The 16,685-nt window shown below is 42.1% G+C and overlaps 1 long non-coding RNA gene across 5 annotated transcripts in view; it reads left to right on the top strand.

Annotated features, from left to right (window-relative positions):
* Window positions 1-15,000: 15,000 nt before the first annotated feature.
* LOC119302348 overlaps window positions 15,001-16,685 on the top strand; it is a 5,875-nt gene continuing 4,190 nt past the window's right edge. For 4 of the 5 annotated variants that reach the window (XR_005147494.1, XR_005147493.1, XR_005147495.1 and 1 more), the window contains exons 1-2: window positions 15,001-15,479; window positions 15,879-16,195. This is a non-coding gene — a long non-coding RNA (uncharacterized LOC119302348). The remainder of the gene's footprint in view (window positions 15,480-15,878; window positions 16,196-16,685) is intronic. The other variant, XR_005147492.1, reaches the window with a different exon arrangement.

The raw sequence follows: 16,685 nt of genomic DNA, 5'->3' as shown, positions 1-16,685 counted from the left end.
TCAATGCGGTTATGCCTCTAAGTCGTGCTTCAACACGTGGGAGATATAGCCGCATCGAGGGCGTTGCAATTTGTACGCATTTATATGCTATTTTATATGATTTTTGGGACTAACCTATTAACCTAGAGCCCAGTGCCAGTTTCTGTTTTTTCCTTGTTTTTGAGTATTACAGAAAAGGAATACCAAATGGAGTCCAATTGACGTGCCAATTTTTGACGATTTTTTATGGACCAAAAGAAGCCCCCGGAGTAAAAAAGTTGGGCCAGAAGAGTCTCGGGCTGTCCACGAGGGTGGGGGGCGCGCCCTACCCCCCTGGGCATGGGCCCCTATCTCGTGGACGATTCGGAGACCCCCCCTAACGTGAAACCGACACCAAAAAATCCTATAAATACAGAAACCCCTGGAAAATAACCTAGATCGGAAGTTCCGCCGTCGCAAGCCTCTATAGCCACGAGAAATCAATCTAGGCCCTCTCTGGCACCCTGCCGGAGGGGGCCATCATCACCGGAGGCTATGGAGGAGGATCTCGGAGGGGCCATCATCACCATGAAGGCTAAGGACCAGAGGGAGAACCTCTCCCCATCCAGGGGGGCATGGAGGAGGAAGCACAAGGGGGGGGACCTCTCCTCCTCTCTCTCGGTGGCACCGGAGTGCCACCGGGAGGGGAATCATCGCCGCGGTGATTGTCTTCATCAACATCACCATCCTCATCTCTTTTACGCGGTCCACTCTCCCGCACCCCGATGTAATCCCTACTTGAACATGCTGCTTTATGCCACATATTATGATCCAATGATGTGTTGCCATCCTATGATGTTTTGAGTAGATATCCTTTGTCTTTGGGTTGATTGATGATCTACATTGGTACGAGTTGTATGTTTTATTTTGGTGTTGTCCTATTGTGCCCTTCGTGTCGCGCAAGCATGAGGGATTCCCATTGTAGGGTGTTGCAATACGTTCATGATTCGCTTATAGTGGGTTGCTTGAGTGACAGAAGCATAAACCCGAGTAAGGGGGTTGTTGTGTATGGGATAAAGCGGACTTGATGCTTTGATGCTATGGTTGGGTTTTACCTTAATGATCTTTAGTAGTTGCGGATGCTTGCTAGAGTTCCAATCATAAGTGCATATGATCCAAGAAGAGAAAGTATGTTAGTTTATGCCTCTCCCTCATATGAAATTGCAATGACGACTACCGGTCTTGTTAACGATTGCCTAGGATAATTCCGCATACCGACCCATCATTATTCCATACTCACTATTTATAATATTTAGTAATATATTATAACTTTATGATAACAGCACCTACTTTTATATTTTAGCTCTCTGATATCATGCAAAGTTATCCTCTTCATACCCACAATGTAGTTTTATTTCTCGTTTCTAGTTGGAAGCAAACGTTCGGTGTGCGTAGAGTCATATCAATGGCAGATAGGGCTTGAGAGAATATTGATCTTACCTTTAGCTCCTTGTGGGTTCAACACTCCATACTTATCACTTCCACCATTGGGAATTGCTACGATGATTCTCTACACTTGGGGATTATCAAGCTATTTTCTGGCGCGGTTGCCGGGGAGTAATAGCGTGGGGTTGATATTCTTGTGTATGCTTGTTTGCTTTCTTCACTAAGTAGATTTTGTTTTAAATTTTTGTTTCTTTTTAGTTGTGGGTGAAACATACAAAAAATTAAAAGAATGAAAATACAAAAAAAAATTACTTGCCTCTCATACCTAAAAAGTTTTTCAATAAGAGAAGTGATTGGAAGGTTATGCATTGGAGAAATGAGGGTCGACCTTGAACACTTGTGTTCATGCTCATGGAAACAATGTAAAAAATTCCATGGAAGCTTCTATGAAAATAATTATCCCCTTGTATATATCCATTGTATTATAAAAATAATGTGCCAAGCCTTGGTTTTAGGATGATTAGATTGCTTGTTTACTTTGTGCAGTACAAAAACAGAAACTTTGGCTGTAGCGCGTGATTTTACATTTTTTACTGGAAAGTCAAATGGGTATGAAACTTTTTGAACATTACTTCTGTACAATTTTTTTAAATTTTCATATTTGTTTAGAATTTTTTGGAGTTACATAAGTTTACTAAACTTCCAGATTACTATAGACTGTCCTGTTTTTGATAGATTCTGTTTTCTATGTGTTGGTCGCTTATTTTGATGAATCTATGGGTAGTATCGGGGGGTATGAACCATGGTGAAGTTGGAATACAGTAGATATAGTTCTAATATGAAATTTGAATGAGTTTGCAACAGTACCTAAAGGTAGTGATTTGCTTTATTATACTAACGGATCTCACAAAGTTTTTGTTAAAGTTTTGTGTGGATGAAGTGTTCGAAGAACGAGGAGTTATCGATGTGAGAAGAATAAAGAGAGGCAAGAGCTCAAGATTGGGGATGCCCAAGGCACCCCAAGTAAATATTCTAAGGATACTCAAGCATCTAAGCTTGGGGATGCCCTGGTTGGCATCCCATCTTTCTTCTTCAACAATTATCGATATACCTTGGTTTTTGTTTTGTTCACATGATTTGTGTCCTTTATGTTTTTTGTTTTTCCTTTAAGAACCATGCTAGTATGAGATATCCCTTCATTGTTTTATATAATGCTTCATGTGCTTCACTTATATCTTTTAAGTATGATCTTATAGAATTACTCTTTGTGCTTCACTTAAATCTTTTGAGTATGGTTTTATAGAATGCTTCGTGTGCTTCACTTATATATTTTGACCTTGAATATTGGTTAGTCTATATTAATTGTATAATTCTCCATGAACTTCACCTCATATCTTTTGGAGTATGAATAATACTATCTTCTAAAGTGGATTTAGAAGAAGTTTTCTCCCACTATTCCGAATGAGGAGAATTTTGCTTATGTGGAGAGTAGTAAAATTTCTATGCTCGTAGATAGAAAAGAATGCTTTATGTGCTGGTTATATTGTTTAACTCATTCATGATGCTACTGAAAATTATTATGAGGGAGGAATACATGTTTGTAGGAGTTGCAATAATATCAAGTTCCCTCTCTATATGCTTAAAGTTTTGAAGTTATACTTGTTTTTCCTTCCTATGCTAGTTGATTCTTGTTCCTATAAATTATGTGCTCACAAAATCCCTAGGCATAGGAAGTGGGTTAGATTTAAATATTCTAGTCATATTCTTCATGATTCTCTCTTTATGTTTCAATTCTTATCTTTTATGTGAGCATCATTGAAATCATCATGCCTAGCTAAAAGGCATTAAAGAAAAGCGCTTGTTGGGAGACAACCCAATATTTACCCTTACTGTTTTCGTGTGTTCTCGTGATTAAGCTACTGTATTAATCATGTATTATAGCATTTTTCAATAAAGTGCCAAGTAAGACCTTTGGGAAGACTTGGGTGAAAGTTAATGTGATCTTGATGTAAAAAACAGAAATTTTGCGCTCATGAGATTAGCTGACTTTTTTTTAGAGAAGAGTGAGATTGATTTGATTCTTTTTTCAGAAGATTAATAGACAAATTCCTCACGTCCAACAATTTATTTTAGAATTTTTGGAGTAGCAGAAGTATGGTTGGTGTTCAGATCATTACAGACTGTTCTGTTTCTGATAGATTCTGTTTTCATTGCATAGTTTGCTTGTTTTCTAGTTTTTATGGCTTATTTCTCAATATAAATTGTAGAAATGATATGGTACAATAGGCATTGTGTGAGAAAAAATTATGAGCCTTGTCTTTGACAGTACCAAAGTGAATGCTTTACTCTTTGTCATACTAAACTATCTCACAAAGTTCCGTTAAGTTTTGTGTGATTGAAGTTTTCAAGCTTTGGGTGAGATATCGATATGAGGAGAATAAGGAGTGGAAAGACCCTAAGCTTGGGTATGCCCAAGGCACCCCAAGGTAATATTCAAGGAAGACTCAAGCGCCTAAGCTTGGGGATGCCCCGGAAGGCATCCCCTCTTTCATCTTCAAAACTATCGGTATACCTTACTCGGAGCTATATTTTTATTCGTCACATGATATGTGTTTTGCTTGGAGTGTATTTTCAATTTTACTTGTTGTTCGAATAAAATCATTGGATCTGAAATCTTGAATGAAAAATAATCCTCCCATGGCTATTTAATTATTTGACTACTCAGTATTCTTCACTTATATCTTTTTGGAGTAGTTTGTCATTTACTCACGTGCTTCACATATATCCTATGAGTAAATGGTTGAATGAATTTAATATCATAAATCTGAATTTTATATATGTTTCATATGCTTACAACATAGGGAGTAATGACTTCACACATAATAAGTATAGGTAGTAAACTTATTGGAACTTAGCAAACGCAGAATTGGTCACTTGAACAATTCATGAAAGAATATTGAAGGAAGAGAGATTCACATATAAATATACTATCTTGGACATCTTTTGCAATTGTGAGCACTCGTTAAAATATGACATGCTAAAAGGTTGATGTTGGACAAGGAAGACAACTTAATGGGTTATGTTTTCCTATATCCGAAATGTTATATTGTCTTGGATCATCCAACATGTTGAGCTTGCCTTTCCCTCTCATGCTAGCCAAATTCTTTGCACCAAGTAGAGATACTACTTGCGCTTCCAAATATCCTTAAACCCAGTTTTGCCATGAGATTCCACCATATCTACGTATGGATTGAGTAAGATCCCTCAAGTAAGTTGTCATTTTTGCAAGCAATAAAAACTGCTCTCTAAATATGTATGATTTATTAGTGTGGAGAAAATAAGCTTTATACGATCTTTTGATGTGGAAGAAATAAAAGCAACAGACTGCATAATAAAGGTCCATATCACAAGTGCCAATATAAAGTGTCGTTCTTTTGCATTAAGATTTTGTGCATCCAACCATAAAAGCTCATGACAACTCTGCTTCACTCTGCGAAGGGCCTATCTTTTACTTTCATCTTCTACCCTTATACAAGAGTCATGGTGATCATCACCTTTCCCTTTTTACACTTTTTCCTTTGGCAAGCACTTTGTGTTGGAGCGATCCGGATATATATATCCACTTGGATGTAGGTTTTCATAAATTATTATTGTTGACATTACCCTTGAGGTAAAAGGTTGGGAGGCAAAACTATAAGCCCGTATCTTTCTCTGTGTCCGATTAAAACTTTGAACCCATAAATATCACGTGAGTGTTAGCGATTGTGAAAGATTAAATGATAGTTGAGTATGTGGAGTTTGCTGAATCAAAGCTCTTACATAGACCCTTCCCGAAAATAAGATGAATTGCAATTGTTTGATGACTAAGAGCACGGTTTGTTAGTTTTCAATAAAGTTTATGATCTATACTTTAACATGTGAATAGCTTGTTACTTGATCATGAAAAGTTTTATGAGATGAGCGACTGTTATGACATATAATGATGCTAGAAAAGGTGATTGAAATTATCATTGATCAAACTTGTGGACCTACTAGCATTCACACTTCATAAATTATTTCTTTTATCATTTACCTACTCGAGGACGAGCAGGAATTAAGCTTGGGGATGTTGATACGTCTCCAACGCATCTATAATTTATGAAGTATTCATGCTATTATATTATCCATCTTAGATGTTTTATATGCATTTATATGCTATTTTATATGATTTTTGGGACTAACCTATTAACCTAGAGCCCAGTGCCAGTTTCTGTTTTTTCCTTGTTTTTGAGTTTTACAGAAAAGGAATACCAAACGGAGTCCAATTGATGTGCCAATTTTTGACGATTTTTTATGGACCAAAAGAAACCCCCGGAGTAAAAGAGTTGGGCCAGAAGAGTCACGGGCAGTCCACGAGGGTGGGGGCGCGCCCTACCCCCTAGGTGTGGGCCCCTATCTCGTGGACGATTCGGAGACCCCCCCCTGACATGAAACCGATGCCAGAAATTCCTATAAATACAGAAACCCCCAGAAAATAACCTAGATCGGAAGTTTCGCCGCCGCAAGCCTCTATAGCCACGAGAAATCAATCTAGGCCCTCTTTGGCACCCTGCCGGAGGGGGCCATCATCACCGGAGGCTATGGAGGAGGATCCCGAGGGGCCATCATCACCATGAAGGCTAAGGACCAGAGGGAGAACCTCTCCCCATCCAGGGGGGAGGCCATGGAGGAGGAAGCATAAGGGGGAGAACCTCTCCTCCTCTCTCTCGGTGGCACCGGAGTGCCATCGGGAGGGGAATCATCACCGCGGTGATCGTCTTCATCAACATCACCATCATCATCACCATCCTCATCTCTTTTACGCGGTCCACTCTCCCCCACCCCGTTGTAATCCCTACTTGAACATGGTGCTTTATGCCACATATTATGACCCAATGATGTATTGCCATCCTATGATGTTTTGAGTAGATATCCTTTGTCTTTCGGTTGATTGATGATCTAGATTGGTATGAGTTGTATGTTTTATTTTGGTGCTATCCTATTGTGCCCTCCGTGTCACGCAAGCATGAGGGATTCCCGTTGTAGGGTGTTGCAATACGTTCATGATTCGCTTATAGTGGGTTGCTTGAGTGACAGAAGCATAAACCCGAGTAAGGGGGTTGTTGCGTATGGGATAAAGGAGACTTGATGCTTTAATGCTATGGTTGGGTTTTACCTTAATGATCTTTAGTAGTTGCGACTGCTTGCTAGAGTTCCAATCATAAGTGCATATGATCCAAGAAGAGAAAGTATGTTAGCTTATGTCTCTCCCTCATATGAAATTGCAATGACGACTACCGGTCTTGTTAACGATTGCCTAGGATAATTCCGCATACCGACCCATCATTATTCCATAATCGCTATTTATAATATTTAGTAATATATTCTAACTTTATGATAACAACACCTACTTTTGTATTTTAGCTCTCCGATATCATGCAAAGTTATCCTCTTCATACCCACAACATAGTTTTATTCCTCGTTCCTAGTTGGAAGCAAACGTTGGGTGTACGTAGAGTCGTATCAGTGGCAGATAGGGCTTGAGATAATATTGATCTTACCTTTAGCTCCTTGTGGGTTCGACACTCCATACTTATCACTTCCACCATTGGGAATTGCTATGATGATTCCCTGCACTTGGGGATTATCAATAATGCATGACGCGCATAAATGTGCTAGGCGCCTGAGATAATCCCATAGGCATGACTAGCCATTCATATAGAGCAAACTTGGTTCTAAAAGTTGTCTTCCATTCATCACCCTCTTGCATGCGAATTTTATAGTAGCCACTTTTGAGGTCAATTTTTGATAAAATGGTGGAACCACTAAGTTCATGTAGCATGTCATCAAGGCATGGAATAGGGTGTCGATAGCATTAATCAGATGGCAATCGGAGCACATGTGGAAACTACCATCTTTCTTAGGAACAAGAATAACCAGAATGGCACATGGACTTATGCTCTCGTGTACATGCCCGTTCTTGAGAAGGTGTTGCACTTGCCTTTGACTTTATTTTGTCTCGCCGGGGTTGACACGGTATGGTGCCTTGTTCATTAGGGGTGCGCCGGGAACAAGGTCGATGTGGTGCTCGATGCCGCGAAGTGGACGAAGTCCCGGAGGTAGCTCGTCGAGGAAGACATCCGTGAATTTCGGCAATAATTGAGACGACACCAAATGTAGATGTTGTGGAGTATTTGTCCTCACCGCTTCATCTTTGCACACAAGTACAAAGTGAAGTACACTCGATGGGTTTTCACTCACATCCCTCGTATCTCTTTTGGTGGCTAAAAGCACTAGGTTTTTCTTGTCACTCATCGTGGAGTCGCTCAATTTTGGCTTCTGGCGCTCACTCTCTTTGTGGTGGTTCCCTCTCTCACTAGTCTTTCCACAATGGCTCGATGATTTCTTGTCGATGATGACTTGACTTGGTGATATTGGTCGAAGCATCTACTCCTTTCCCTTCATCTTCAAGCTATAATGATTGGTCCCTCCATTGTGGATGATGCCATGGTTGAATTGCCAAGATCTTCTTAGGAGGAGATGGCACACGGACATAGGAACCACATCACACTCCAAGGTGTCTCCGTGCTCCGATTTTGAAGGAGACTTGAAAGTGTGCTCCACTTGAATGGTTCTAGAGTCACTTAGCCATTGAACCTTGTAGGGGTGAGGATGCTTCATCTTGACCAATTGTAGCTTTGAGCATAACTCTTCGCTTGCCAAATTGTGGCAACACCATCGATGATGACCCTGATGGAACGTTCTTGGATGCCCGCTTTGGTATGAAAGATATGGCATCATTGGTATTTATCTTGTTGGTGTTGAAGTGTCAAGATCTTGCGGACAACTAGAGCGGGACTCGAATCATTGTGACAAAAGACTTGAGCGTCTTCATCTCCATTCACTTGTCGATGGATGGCCACGCGCTCAAGTGCTTCCATTTCTTCTTCTCTCATGGAGTCATAGGTACCGTCATCATTCGCAATCATTGTGCGCCTTTTGGGGCATTGGTATGTCTTGTGGCCATGGGAACTTGTCTTGGCGGTAGCATCCACTGGAGTAGTTGATGATGAAGCTCTCGGCTTGTAGTTGTTTGTAGTAGGACGACTCGAAGAAGTCATAGGTTGCTTGGAACTTGACTTGTCGCCAATTGTGGGTGTAGCTCGAGTAGTAGTTGGAGGTGTTGTAGTTGTGGAAGCTTGAGTATATGAGTCGTAGGTCTTGGAAGAGTACTTGGAGTACTTGAAGTCATCTTGCACTTGTCGCTCCGCCTTGGTCGCTTGGTGGACTAGCTCGAGGAGGTTGGAATACGGATGGAAATCCACAATTTTCTTGATTGGATGGTTGAGTCCATTCAAGAAACACACCACAGTTGGCTCGTCATCTTCCTTGACATTGGCTCGAATCATGGCAATCTCCATTTCTTCATAGTAATCTTCAACCGACTGTGTGCCTTGCTTGAGGAGTTGTAGCTTCTTGAAGATATCACAACTATAGTGTGTAGGCACAAAATGAGTTGTCATGACATCCTTCATTTGGGTCCAAGTTGTGATTGGCGGTTCGCCTTTCTCTTGGCGCCGCTCGATGACTTGCTCGGACCAAATGAGAACATAATCTTGGAATTCAAGTGATGCCATGGCTACCTTCTCTTCCTCATCGTAGTTATGAAGACGGAATATCTTGTCCACTTTTAAGGCCCATGAGAGGTAGTCTTCAGTGTCGGTGCCTCCGGAGAATTTAGGCATATTGAACTTGAGCTTGCCGTAGCGTTTCTTGTCATCATGTTGATATTGTCGCCACTCTTGTCTTGGAGGAGGGTCTTCAACCTCTTGCTCCTCTTGTTCCGCTTGATTAGCTTCTCGTTGAGGGCGAGGGATTCTTGCTCGGTTCCTCCTTTCTTGGCACTCCTCAAGATGCGCGTCTTCCTATTGGCTCACTTGATGGCGTGCCTCTTCTTCTTCGCCAACACGACGGTTGCGCTCGTTGACAGCGCGAGGGGCTTCTTGGAGAGCACGTTATGTTTCAAGTGCTTGTTCCTCACGGCGATGTTGTTCTTGTCGTAGTGCATCGCCATCTTGCTCTTCTTGGCGTTGACGTTGTCGGGCTTGCTCCTTGTTCATGGCATCTTGTTCTTGACGATGATGTCATTCGCGCTCACAAAGAAGGTCTTGCAAACCATTGCGATGGAATGGATTTTGTGAAGCTTTATGATCTTGGTGGTCATCTCAAATATAAGAACGAGCTCGTGGAAGACTTGCATCCGATGATGTATCTGAAGAATGTCGCCTTGAATGGCATCCTCTTGACGAAGAAGATGTGGAAGAAGCGCGGTTGACCATCATGGCACGAAACTCTTCCATTTGGGTAGTAAGCTTGTTGTCAAGGTAGTATCTTGTTCTTGTTTCGGATTGGTGCAAGTCGGTTGCGAGTTGCTCGATGCGGTCTCCCAAAACATCATTTTATTGATGCAAGGCTCGTTGAACGCCAAAGAGTTGAACCTTTGAGACGTAGTCATTCGGTGCGTCTTGCTCATCATAGAGTGGGTTGGAAGAAGTGCTTGGCCTACCCATCATAGTCAAGTAGAGGTGAGTAGGAAATGAGAGAACAAAACCAAAGTTACCTTTTACAAAGATTGAGGGTGTATTGAGTATCACTCAATGTAATGATGTAATAGGAGAACTGGTACCGGGTTTGTTTCTCACACCTACAAAAGTAAAGCTTATAGAGCAGCTCGGTGAGGATAAGTGGCACAAAATTGATGCAATTGTTAGCAAGATATCAATAATGTTAACAGAGATTCAAAAATTCACAAGTGAAACAAGTAGACCAATAGCAACAAGTGGAACATGGAAACACACACATGGATAGATAATTGGGGTTGTGCAACCAAGGAATGAGCACAAAATGTGGAATCCACGGAAAACGCTCGTGTTGCACAACACTAGATTGACACTAGCAATCGTGCTCAAAAGGCGAGATACGCAACTTGTGCACAACCTATGAGATACAAAACGTATCAACTTTCTATCCCAAGTATGGTATGTATATATGGTTCGAGGTGAACTTGCACACGATGATCCAAGATGATCGAATATTTGATGCAATGTAGTGTGATGCTATGGCTATTGCTTACAAGATCTTTGTTTTCTCTTTTCTTAAAAGATTTTATCTCTTTTTTTGGATATGGCCACTATGCGGAATGCTCAAACCAAGATAGCAATTATGTATATGCGGGAACAATTTGATGACACAAGAGACGATATGATGACATATGCACGCAATGAAAGCTATGTGGAACGCATATCACTAAAGTGCACAAGTAGCGTTGCCCGACAATACTCAATGACTAGTCTCGGTAGGAACGTGACGCAAAATGGCTCGGGGTTAACAATGCAAAGGAAAGGAGAATTTAGAATGATGTCATCGAGGTTACTGTCCTTGCTTATGGTGGGGTGTCAAAATGGTGAAGTGGTCGTTGTCGATATCGAGTCCGCCATGAAGTTGAGTGGTGGTAATGTCGATGACGAACCATCCCTAAGTAGCCGAAACACGTTAGGAAACGGAAACCGCAAACTCAAATTATAAATGACAAACTTGGCAAAATTGCGGGTGGTTGCGGAAGTCGGAGGTGGTTGCAGAAGAAATGGTGGGAAATCGGTCAAAACTTGGGAAATTTTTGGAGGGGTGGAGATGTTGGTTGCACGGCGCCGGATGCCTGGGGGTCGGGCCAGATGTCCGGCTGGTGAGATCCGTGGATGAACTTTGGTGATGAATTTGGGGACAATTTTTTTGGCAAAATTGAGCGAATTTCGTGGATGGAAATGGTGGGGGATGTGTGTAGAAGCTAGATCCACCTGAAACACTTCAAATCCACAGATCAAAATCAACAAAATATCGTAAAACCAACAAACTACAAAAAAATAGGTATGGTTCTTTTTGTGGGGATTTTCGGAATTGGGCAAAAACAAACAAAATTAGGCTAGAAAGTGGGGGTAGGGACTCCTAGATGTAAATCAACTTTGCTCTGATCCAAGACGGTCAAGAGCAAGCTGGCTCTGATACCAAGATGTAGGGTGGAAACCTAATTTGATGATCTGTCCACACTTGGAGGGGGGAAGGGTAAATCAACAAGAACAATAAGTGGAACCACTCAAACAAACCCAAATCACACATCCACTAGAATAGCATACATGAAATCCACAAGCATAACATGAACAAACAAGGGAAAATAGCACAAAGGTAAGGTTCTTCCCAAAGCCAAAGGAGACAAGGTCTTGATGATAGTCTTCTCCAAGAGGATGTATTGATATCCACTTGGGGGCCTTCTCCTAATAGGTATTGATCTCCAAGAGGAGGGGTAGATGAGCAAAGCTCTCTATAATATCTCAATATACTTTGCTAAACCAAACTAGGGGGAGGTGGGGGTCTATATATAGTGTTCCACGAGATAGAAGAGGAGGAGAGGGGATACATGGGTCTCTGGCCCGATTAGGCATGCGCAGGTGCTGGATGTCCGGGGCTTCGTGGGTCGTTGGATTCTAGGATCGGGGCCGGATGTCCGGCCTGGGGACTGGTCGCGGAACTGGTGTCCGGGAGCCAGATTTCCGTGGCTCGGCCGGATGTCCGGAGTTGTCGGGCCGGATGTCCGGCTCCTGGAGCTTTGCAGTGGCTGCCTTGTTGCTATTGCTCGAGCCTTCAGGCGCCGGATGTCTCGCCGATGTAGCATTTCAGCGATTCCTTTCGTCGTGCTCCTCCATGCGCCTCCATGGGGACTTGGTCTTCATTCAAAGAGTCTCTGAGGTGGCCTTCTTCATACCTAAGAACACATAGCATTTCCAACTGAGGTAGTAGCCATGTCTCACGTGGTTCATAAGGAAGCTCGTTAAGGAGAGATGTCACCTCGGTCTCGATAGCTCTTGCCTCTTGCACATGCTTGTGTCATCGGTCCTCTTGGAACTTGGGGAGACGAAGGTAGGTCCATGGGGATGACCGTGGGATGATCCGCATCAAGGACCCATGGCTGCCATCAATCGCCAAAGAATCCATCACGGGGCACCACACCTGCATTGCAACACCAAGATCCATCTTCATCATAAAGGAAAGACCAAGACAAGGAAGAAGGAAGAGGGAGTCTCCACCAAAGCCCTGCACCGGGCGGAGGGCCGGTGCCCTCTCCTCCACTAGCGCCAACATCTCCACCTCGGCACCACTGCCTCCATCACCATCACCACCATGACTCTCTCCTTCGCCAACATGTTGTTGGGTTGTAAATTGACTCTAACCTTTATGTTCATTACTTAGATGTCTAAGTAGTTTTCCTACTTCCCGGGGATGTGTAGGAGTCCAAGTATTTATATGAGGTGAATGCAAATAAGATATTTAGTCTGTGTTATATGGTTTGTGGCAATGGTCTTCATGTTATTGTGCGAAAGTTGACTTCATAATATTTTACCATTCATGGACATGAAGGATATTATTATCATTACAAAGCGGGGTTAGAGGTACAACGGTGATAGAAATTACCTTTCTCCTTAGCAGACCATTGGTAGTCGAATATCGAAGACCAATATGCTTTATGTCACATCCATGGGGAGACTCTTAATCATTATCGTATTTTGGCAGCGGTCCTGAAGGGTTAATTTGGTTTGTGCATGATGCGGGACTAAGGCATTAGTATGTATCTTATTGTTGGATCTTTTCTCACATAACACATATTCCAAATATTATGTATCTACCCAAATGGTAGATTATGATTAACGGTGGTGAATCCGGACTCCATGTGAATGTCTTTAGCCTTATTACAGCTTCCTTCATCTGCATTAAACCTCTTTAGTTACTTCCTCATTTAGTCTTAGTATTTAATTTACATTCTAATTCATACTTAGTTAATTCTCTTATTTACCACACTCATATGAACCGATAGAATAGACTATTCAAAACTAAGGTTTGAGTGCAAGCATAATTGCATGCGTGGCAACGTAGTTGTCGGGCTAATAGTTGGCTTCCTTTGGCTCCCCTAGTTCGACACATAAACTGGGTTGCAATACTACCTATGAACCGCGCTTCAACTAATCATGTGCACTTACATTACATCAATGGTCTATTGTATAGAGCCTTACATAATAATTTCTCGATAATGTCAACTCAAAGCATCCAAGATTTGGATCCCTGGAACAACATAGGGATAACCGGATGCAGCAGAAGTAACCCCGACAATAGTTTCGCTCAACAATGCATAATTCTAGAACAGAATACCAAAACAAGCAAAGCAAATGAAACCAAGAGCGAAACATAGGACTTAGCCAACCGTTAACAGGAGCGGAGAGAAGCCAAATACCTAGGCCAACCCTAAACGGCAAGGTTCCCTAACTCCTCGACATGGAGGCCTTTCTTAGTAGCACCAACTTCAAAATTGGTTATATCACAATTGAACCTCTACGAGATTGAAGATTGACAAGTTATCATTCCTAACAACAGAAGCCAATCTCCTTGTTCTGGTCTACAAGCCGGTGTCTCTGTCTCAAAGCACATTTTCAAAGGATCTTTTCTGAGTTCTAACTGAACAAGAGCAAGATCCAATAGCTTGGGTAGTTTTACTGAACCGAAGATAGTGTCCCTTAAATAAGATAATATAGTGCTTCTAAAGGAGGGTGATACACCTAGCTATACATTCCTTTAGGTACTTAACCTAATTCGGACAATGCATTTTAGGCGACCTCACAAGTAAGTAACCTTTCAAAAGGATTAGATACATGTCATAATTACCATAGTCCATAAAAGCTAGATGATATGCCGCGCATTGCTACGGAAATTGCTGCAATATATGTAAATGAAATTTGGTAATATGAACATTGAATTAATAATGTAAGAACTAAACGTGGAAGTAAATGTGATTATTTTATAACTATAAATATTTTTTGAATATAGGTAGCATATTTAAAACATTCGAGCCTCTTTGCATGCTTGGTTGCATATTGAGCTGGGACATTTTCAATGATATTTATTTGGTACCATGAATTTATCACTTTTTTCTATATACTTAGTAGAAGTAGTTTGCAATATATTTTAATGATTTGGTTGTACTTGGCGTGAATACTTGGATTAATAATATATGAACTGAACCTAAAATACATATTGTATATTTTATTTGATTAGTGTACAGTTGAAAAATATCTATTGAATATAAGTAGAATAATAGAATAGAAAATCTTTTCCCATGCATGTTGAGTGGGCCCTTGATGAGGGAGGCATGTGTGGAGAGGTCGGATGTGTGCAGGTTGACATAAATAGATTAAATTTTGTGGGGTACATGGTTGCATGCCAAGAGAATTGAGTTAGTGGGTTTACATACAAAGTAAACGATAGAAGGAATCTACTACCCTATAAAAGCACGAGAGGCGGAGATTCAGACAATTTCATCCATTCAAACAACTTGATCCAATGGTCCATATCACTCCGATGTTTAAACTAAAACATGGTTGTTATTAGCACCCTCGGCACCGCACCCCCACTAATTACTCCCAGTTACCAAATTAACCTCTCACACGCATCGCAGAACCTCCCTCCACCTCTTCTGACTTCACCGCCCCCATCTTCCCTCCCCCATACAACTGCTCCTGGTGCCTCTCCTGCACCGCCCTGCACCGGCGCCTCCTCGGCTCGCCGCGCGTCGCGGGATCGTTTCCCCTCCTCGCACACTGTCGACACTGCCATAGGCGGAGGTGCTGCCGCCCACGCAATCTAACACCGAGGCGAGGCGCCGGCGCATCGACACCAATGCGGGATCCGTCCGCTCTCCTCGCTTGCCGTTGATGCCGGCCATAGGCGGAGATGCCTCTGCCCCACGTGATCTGGCAAGGTCGTCTACCGTCACAACTACCCTTGAGATCCAGTGAGGTCGCCTTCCGTCACGGCTGCAGGTGACTTGGGCGTGGTAGTCGTCCCCATCATCACCGCTATCCCCATGGCACGCGGTGGTCCTTCCTGGCTTCGAGGACTTCCAGACCCAAAGCTCATTTGTGCTACGATGTGTTTACTGGAATGCATCTTCAACAATGGTAAGTGACTGACCTTGTATCATCAAACTATTTGTGCTACAATGTCGTTCAATACCAACAATTAGGAATGAGAACAAAACTGAGATAAAGATTGCAAGCCTGGCAATTTAGCATTCATGTACACACTCATATGTGCAGGATTTGTTGTCAAATGAGGTCAAACATAATATTCACATGAACACATACGCACCCATTTTGTTTCATGATATAGCTACGAGAACATGGACAGGTAGTACATGTATTTTGTTTGGTATTCAGTAGATGTCTCCATGAGAATTGTCATTCATTCAGGGAAGCACGTTTCAGGGTTCATCCATTTTTGTATTTATTCATCAAGTTCAGTTTTGTAGGAAGCCATATATATATAGTGGTTTTCATTAATCAAGTTCCAATTTGCAGGTACCATGCATTTCCTCTTCTAGCCAATTTATTTGGTGTATCCTTTTGTTGTGAGGAAAACAATTGTTTACCCTTTTCTTCTTGAAACAGATAAATGTTGCATTAGTTCACCCTGTCATTATCTCATTCCACCCCTAACACATGTTATAACTTTTCTTCTTTGATCATTGATGCTCTTCCAAACTGCAGGGGCTAATAGAATATCTTCCTGAAAATTTCCTTGCTCCAGTACATTTAAAACGATGAACTTCCTTTCTTCAGTAGAAGTGCTGCCCCCGTGGATATATATGGGAACCACTTTCTACAATATAAATGAGGTGATCGTCTACTTTCCATATCATTTTTTTTGAAGATTAGCTTCTTGCATCCTAATGCTCATTTTTGTTAGTTATTCATCTACTACCACTATAAAAGAAAGAGAGGGCGAAGAGCCAGATCATCCTATCCATCGAAACCTGCAATCTGATGGTCTACATCCCTCCAGCATACTAAACGCGTTTTACGCTTTAATTACCCACCATGCCATCTACTACCCCTATAAAAGGAAGAGAGGGGCAGATCCAAACAATCAGGTCCGTTCATTTACAACAATCTGATGGTCCATAATTCTTCTATGTTTGACGCTACAAGCCACGCATTAAGGCCATCGCTAACCCTGCTCCGCGGTTAAAAAAAATCTACCCACAACGCACGCACGATCTCTCGCCCCCTGCATCCTCCCGCACGGGCCGTTCCTCCACGCCCGCACGACCTCTCGCCATCTCCTCCTCCCGCACGGGCCATTCGCCCGCACGACCTCTCGCCATC

This window comes from Triticum dicoccoides, chromosome 5A (genome assembly GCF_002162155.2).
Source record: "Triticum dicoccoides isolate Atlit2015 ecotype Zavitan chromosome 5A, WEW_v2.0, whole genome shotgun sequence".
NCBI lineage: Eukaryota > Viridiplantae > Streptophyta > Magnoliopsida > Poales > Poaceae > Triticum > Triticum dicoccoides.
Note: the sequence above shows the minus strand (reverse complement) of the source record. Positions and strands in the feature narration are given on the sequence as shown.